Here is a 6,619-nt window from a genome sequence, read left to right as displayed (position 1 = left end):
AGGAGCCAGACTCTAAAAGATTCTTGATTGAGGAACGTGAAGAGTTCATGTGTCAAATATCTAAAGCATTTGTATCCATTGAATACGATCTCTTCTTTGCACGTTTGTACTATCATTAGTTAACTTTCTTTGTTTGCCACATTTGAAATAAAGGAATATGAGATATCATTTTTGTCCCTACCTGACCATTTTCATGCATATCATTAGGTGTTTATTTACATGATAAATGGTGAAATGATATGCCCTAAACAAAAGAAAGGTTAAGCATTACCTGGATGAAAATTTAATAAGCGCAAGAGTCTCAAAGTAGGAACAAAGTTCAATTGGGGACAAAAGAGTGACATCTGAGGAACGTCGATTACTCGTGAAGCTTGAAGACATGTACATGGCGTAAAGAGGAAGTAAAGAGCCGAAGTAATGAATGCGGACCATCACAAGAATCGAGACGAAAAAGACATACGACGAACATACTTAAAGAGCACTGCATAATCATATAGGCATAAAGGCATTTAAGACAAACATGTGCATAACATGATAGCATCATGCATGGTATATCTGGTACTCCAAAGAGAGCAAGAAATCGGAATGAGAGTCGCATTGAATCAAATGAAAAGACACTTGAATTCTACCAAACGCATGTGTTTTGACATTTTAATGTTCAATTTCTGTCCTCCAATTTTGTTTTTTCCAAAAATCAACTCATATTGCGAGAAGTGAGTTGAGCCTCAGGGCACGCTGAGGTATTTTCAATTTCTGCTTTTTAATTCATGTTTTCCAAGAAAATCAGCTCATATTGCGAGAGGTGAGTTGAGCCTCAAGACACGTTGAGGTAATTTCAATTTATGTTTCAAAAATCAACTCATATTGCGAGAAGTGAGTTGAACCTCGGGGCACGCTGAGGTATTTTCAATTTCTGCTTTTTAATTCATGAAAATCAGCTCATATTATGAGAGATGAGTTGAGCCTCAAGACACGTTAGGGTAATTTCAATTCATGTTTCAAAAATCAACTCATATTGCGAGAAGTGAGTTGAACCACTGGGTCTGTTGAGGTAATTTCAATTCCCATTAAATCTAAAATCGACTCATATTGCGAGAGGTGAGTTGAGCCTTGCATGCACGCTAAGGTATTTTCAAATTCTATCTTAAAGAGTCAATTCATATTACGAGAGGTGAGTTGAGTCTTTTAATTTCTATTTTCAATTTCTGTCTTTTTTGTTTTTTTCAAAGATCAACTCATATTGCGAGAGGTGAGTTGAGCCTTTAATTTTCGTTTTTCGAAATCTACTTTTCGAATTATTAACTCATGTTGCGAGAGGTGAGTTGAGCCTTGCGGCACGCTAAGGTATTTTCAAATTCTATCTTAAAGAGTCTAATTCATATTACGAGAGGTGAGTTGAGTCTTTTAATTTCTATTTTCAATTTCTGTCTTTTTTGTTTTTTTCAAAGATCAACTCATATTGCGAGAGGTGAGTTCAGCCTTTAATTTTCGTTTTTCGAAATCTACTTTTCGAATTATTAACTCATGTTGCGAGAGGTGAGTTGAGCCTTTTAATTTCTACGTTTCAAAAATCAACCCATATTGCGAGAAATGAGTTGAGCCTCAGTTCACTTGATGAGGTATTTTCAACTTTTGTTTTTGATGTCCATTTTTAAAGAGTCAATTAATATTGCGGGAAATGAGTTGAACACAAGATCACACGCCAAGCAAAGACTAAAGATTGAAGTTGATGGGAAACACCAGATTTGGATACCTTGAAGTTGCAGTGGAACTGATCGAGGATATCAGATCTTGCCTCTCTAAAGTTACAGAAGAGAAGACCACAAATCTCATCTCAATCAAGCGAGAAGAGCGGTTTGAAGTCGAGATCTTATTCTTCTGAAGCTACAAGTGAAGCAGATCGAAGCCCCAAAATCTCATACAAGTGAAGTTACATTAGAGAAGATCGAAGCTGCAAGGCATATGTCGGAAGATACAGTGGATTGAACCAAAGGTACAAGATGCGACGGACTGAAAGGAGACTACCTGAACAAGAAGAACACCAAAGAAGTCAATACTTGACAGTATTGGGCAAAATTGGCCTTTCTTTGTATCTTTGCCCTATTCTCGTTACATGACAATAAGCAAAGAGGGGCAGCTGTTGTAGGCCAATTTTGGGCCTTTTACAAATACCCAAAACCCAATTACCAAAATGCCAAACCCATACCCAATACCCTAAACTAACCTACCCTAATCAAAAACCCCTAACCCAATAAGCCCACTAAGCCTAAACAACTAAACCCGAAGCCCAACTACCCCAAATTTCAACTACCCCAAATTTATCTCGCAACCAAAACCCTAGCCCCCATGTTCGGCTTCCACTCGTTCTGACATCAGACATTAACCCATGCCCTGGCGCCGCAGCTCCCCATGCCACCATCGCCCATGCCTTGCAAAACAACAAACAACAGCAGACAAAAAAGCAGAGAAGAATGGCAAAAATAATAACAAAATATGTAACAAAACAGGCTATAAAAAGCCGAATGGAACACTGTAAGCTCCCTCTCTTTTTTTTTTGAGATCTTTGAATACACATATATTTCGAAAAAGTCAGTAGATATAACAAGAATACCAGTCCGAGGTAGACATCAACACAAAAAAGCAAAATCAACAAATCAGGAGCTAAAATCAGAACCGATCTAAGGTGATTGTTTTTTTCTAATTTCGTTTCTTTGGCCGAATTCATACACATATATTTATCAAAAAATACAATAAAATAACAGAATAAAAAAATCAGATTTTTACCTTTCGGCCACATGGCGGTGGCTTGTGCCCGCAACGGACGGTGGTCCGTCGGCCGTCCGGCGACCGGACCCTGGCCGGAGTCCCACCGGAGCTCCCTCCCTCTCCCCTTTCTTTTCTCTCCCTTTCTCTCTTTCTTTTTTTTCTTTCCCACCTCACAAATGATTTTTTTTCTCAGATTTTTAGGCTATTTATAGCCAAATAAACTGTACCGCTTTTGGTACCCGGATTTAAACACAAAACGACGCCGCTTTTGAGACAGGTTGGGTCGACCGATCCGCCTCGTGGTTAGGATCCGCGTGTTTTTGGAAGGGTCTAATTATGCGAATGACCCTTCCGCTTTTTAGGCGTTTTACAATTTAGTTTATATTTTTTAAAATTGGCCCGTTGATTGTTGCGTTACGCAATTTGGTCCCCTATGATACGCACCGTTTAAATGCGCTGGAAAATTGCGCGTAAGCCCCTATCGTCCCAAGCGCATTCAAATAGGTCCTTCCTTTTATTTTTTTAAAAATTAGCCCCAAAGCTTTGTTTTAGTTCATTTTTGTCTTTTTTTCTTGTTTATTATTATTATTATTAGTATTATTATTATTATTGTTATTATTATTACTATGTATTAGTATACGTTTTACATGTGAATATTGTATATATTCATATATAATATTATTTTAATTATTGTATTTTAATATTATTATTATGTTATATATACTTCTTCGTATTTTATTATTATTAGTAGTATTATTATCGTTATTCATATTAGCATATGTGTGTTATTATATATATACACATTTAATATAGTATTATCTTTTACTATTATATTTATTATTATCCTATTTTCACTTTTATTATTATTATTTTCATCATTATTATACATATATGCATATATCTACGTAATATTATTAATAGGTGTTCTAACATTATTATTATGTATGTATATACATTCTAATATTGTGCATGTGTATGATTCTATTCAATTGTTAGCCTTATACTAAATTCATACGTATATTTCTCATGTCATTTCATGTATCCATTTTTATTATTATATATGTATATAGGTAATAATTTTATTCAAACCTCGTTTTAACCTTATGCATTATTTGTTTCGTTCCTTTCATAATATCGTTATATATATTGGTATATATGTTCTTTAGATGCATGTGTTCCTCGATATTTATTTTGTGTACATACGTAAATATTATGAATATATATTTAACATCACTAGTTATATATTTTATTATCTTATACATCTTGCTAATACCATTAATATTTACATATACATATTTTACATATACACTCTTAATTATTTTCATGTGTATATTCATCGTATTCTTTTGTGTTCTTGTATTCAATACTATATCATATTTAATCTTGCATGCACGGTTATTGTTTTAATATTTTTGTTATGTTTGTCATCTGCTTAAATATGTATACCTAGTCCTTTCATTTGTTTATTTATTTACAGATTCGTTTTGTCTTACACGTTTTAAAAATCACGTTTTTGTTTCTAAATTAATTTCGATAATCAAAGGCAACATATCGGTTTAATACCAAGTCGACGGTTCCATTGCTATGTTGAGTGGAATTTGTCGGTTCGTGTTTAATCGGTATACCCTTCTCAAAAAAAGGGAAATCAAAAATTGAAAGTTTTCGTGTTTTGAATCGGATCACGATTGAATATTACTTTGAACTCATATTTTTGAAAATAAAGACAACACTTGTTTATGAGATACCAATTTTTGGGCGTCGCGAGGGTGCTAATACCTTCCTCGCGCGTAACCGACTCCCGAACCCTAATTTTTCTCTGGCTTTTTAACGTAGACCTTAACTCGGCCTTTTTTCTCGTTTTTAAAAAAGGGGAAATCTAACAGGTGTCCGGTCACACCTCATAAAAAGGATCGGTGGCGACTCCCGGTTTATTTTAAATCAAACTTTAATTTCCAAGTTTTTAATCGCCACAATTAGCGACCGAAACTAAAGCTAATTTTTACGTCGCTACATTCGTAATGAAGAGTGGTCAGATTAGTCAAACAGTGAAACATGGGAAACTTTGAGAAAAATCTGGTATTGATTGGCTAAACCAAAAATTCTGAAAATTTTATGGATAGAAGATATATGAGTCTATTTTCAGGAAAATTAACGGAACTTGATTTGGTGTTTCGTAGCTCCGCTTATAAATGATTTAGTGATCTGTTGCTCGGAAGACAGCTTGCGGTGAAATTATGATTATGTGGTAAACACTAACAAAATTTGTTAATGAGTTGCTTATTGATTTCTTATAAGCTTACTCTGATCTGTAGGTGTGGTTATTGTAAGGGGTTAATACGTAGTTCGTATTTGAATAGTTAGATTAACGTATTAGTAATCCAATTGTAGGCGGTTCGTGTGTGGATCTCGTCAGTATATCGTCGCAAACAGGTGTGTAACTAACACCCTCTTATAGACTAGATCGGCACAAGTCGAAAAGCCGAAATGCCAAAAAGCCGATATTTTTAGGTCTTGCGAGTGTGTGAATGCTCATGAGATTAATAGTTTGATGTATATGGTAAATTAAAGTGATAAGACTGCAGAGTGCGCGATTCTGTGCATTTCGATATTTTTGGGCTTAATGGGCCAAAAACGGGATAATGGGCCAACGGGCCCAAATTGGTAAAAAAACGCGGTAAGTGTTTCTGATCGTACGTAAATGGCTATGTTATGTATGAAAACCTTAAGAATAGTTAAATTACTTGAATACCCCTATGTATGCAAAATTACCGTTATACCCCTAGGGTTACTTTTGACTGAAAAGCATGACGACCTGATTCTGTATGATGTATGCCATGATTATATATCTGTTGCATGGGGACTTGGGTTATACTATGGAGGAAGCGTCCTGGTGGCTATGCCACAATTATCTGATCTGGTGGCTCTGCCACATATATCTGTCTTGGTGGCTATGCCACAATTATCTGATCTGGTGGTTCTGCTACATATATTTGTTCTGGTGGCTCTGCCACAATATCTGTATCTGGTGACTTCATCACAATATTTGGCAGCCTCGCTGCGATTTTTGTGGTGTGTAGCGGTTAGGTGGGTCAAGTAGTCTCCCCACATGGTGTAAGGCTGGTACGGGGGTGTTATAGATGAATCTGGGTTGGGTTTCTGCATAAACATGTAATATCTGTTCTATTCTGTTATGGGCCTATGGACTTTATTCTGAATTCTGTTCTGGGCTAAGGCCAACTTATTCTATTTCTGTGGTTTGAGCTGATATAGGCTATGGTTGGGTTAAATTACACACTGAGTTTCCCCAAACTTACCCCTTTTATTTTCATCCACGCAGGTAATCCCCAACCATAGTGGGCTTGGAGCTGTGAGGGAATTCGGAGTGGCCACCCGTTCTGAAAGTTTGATTTTCTTCTGGTGAACTGGACATCCTTTTATTTACTTTTGAAGTTTTGGGTTTTTAAATGTAATAAGGCCGCTTAATTATTTTTGATGGTTTTAATATGTATTACTAAGATAGGTATTACTTATTTTAACTGTTGAAATTGGATTGCTTTAGGGCGCGTTTTCAAAAAAAAAAACAACAATTGATTTCAAAATAATACGACAACAAGCAAAGCTTCCGCAATGAAAGTATTTTCCAAAATTAATCACTTTTCCTAAAAATGACTTAATCAAATCGGTTTCCTAGAAATATCCATGACGTTAAGGTGTGGCAATGGCGGTATGCATGTCTAGGATTGGATCCGAAGGGAGCTTGGTACTTAAGCAGTCCGATGGACTCACCACCTCTTTTCCGGTTTCCTACCTGGTGCACAGCTTCCATTCACTTTAACCTATAATGAAATTATCT

General features: G+C 35.9%; 1 long non-coding RNA gene across 1 annotated transcript; it reads left to right on the top strand.

The window, feature by feature from the left end:
• Window positions 1–5,125: 5,125 nt before the first annotated feature.
• On the top strand, window positions 5,126–6,268 carry LOC128293905 (uncharacterized). The gene is made up of 2 exons (XR_008284031.1): window positions 5,126–5,196; window positions 6,104–6,268. It is a non-coding gene; the product is annotated as an uncharacterized LOC128293905 (long non-coding RNA).
• The last annotated feature ends 351 nt before the right edge of the window (window positions 6,269–6,619 follow it).

Source organism: Gossypium arboreum, chromosome 6 (assembly GCF_025698485.1).
Source record: "Gossypium arboreum isolate Shixiya-1 chromosome 6, ASM2569848v2, whole genome shotgun sequence".
In the NCBI taxonomy this organism is placed as follows: Eukaryota; Viridiplantae; Streptophyta; class Magnoliopsida; order Malvales; family Malvaceae; genus Gossypium; species Gossypium arboreum.
Note: the sequence above shows the minus strand (reverse complement) of the source record. Positions and strands in the feature narration are given on the sequence as shown.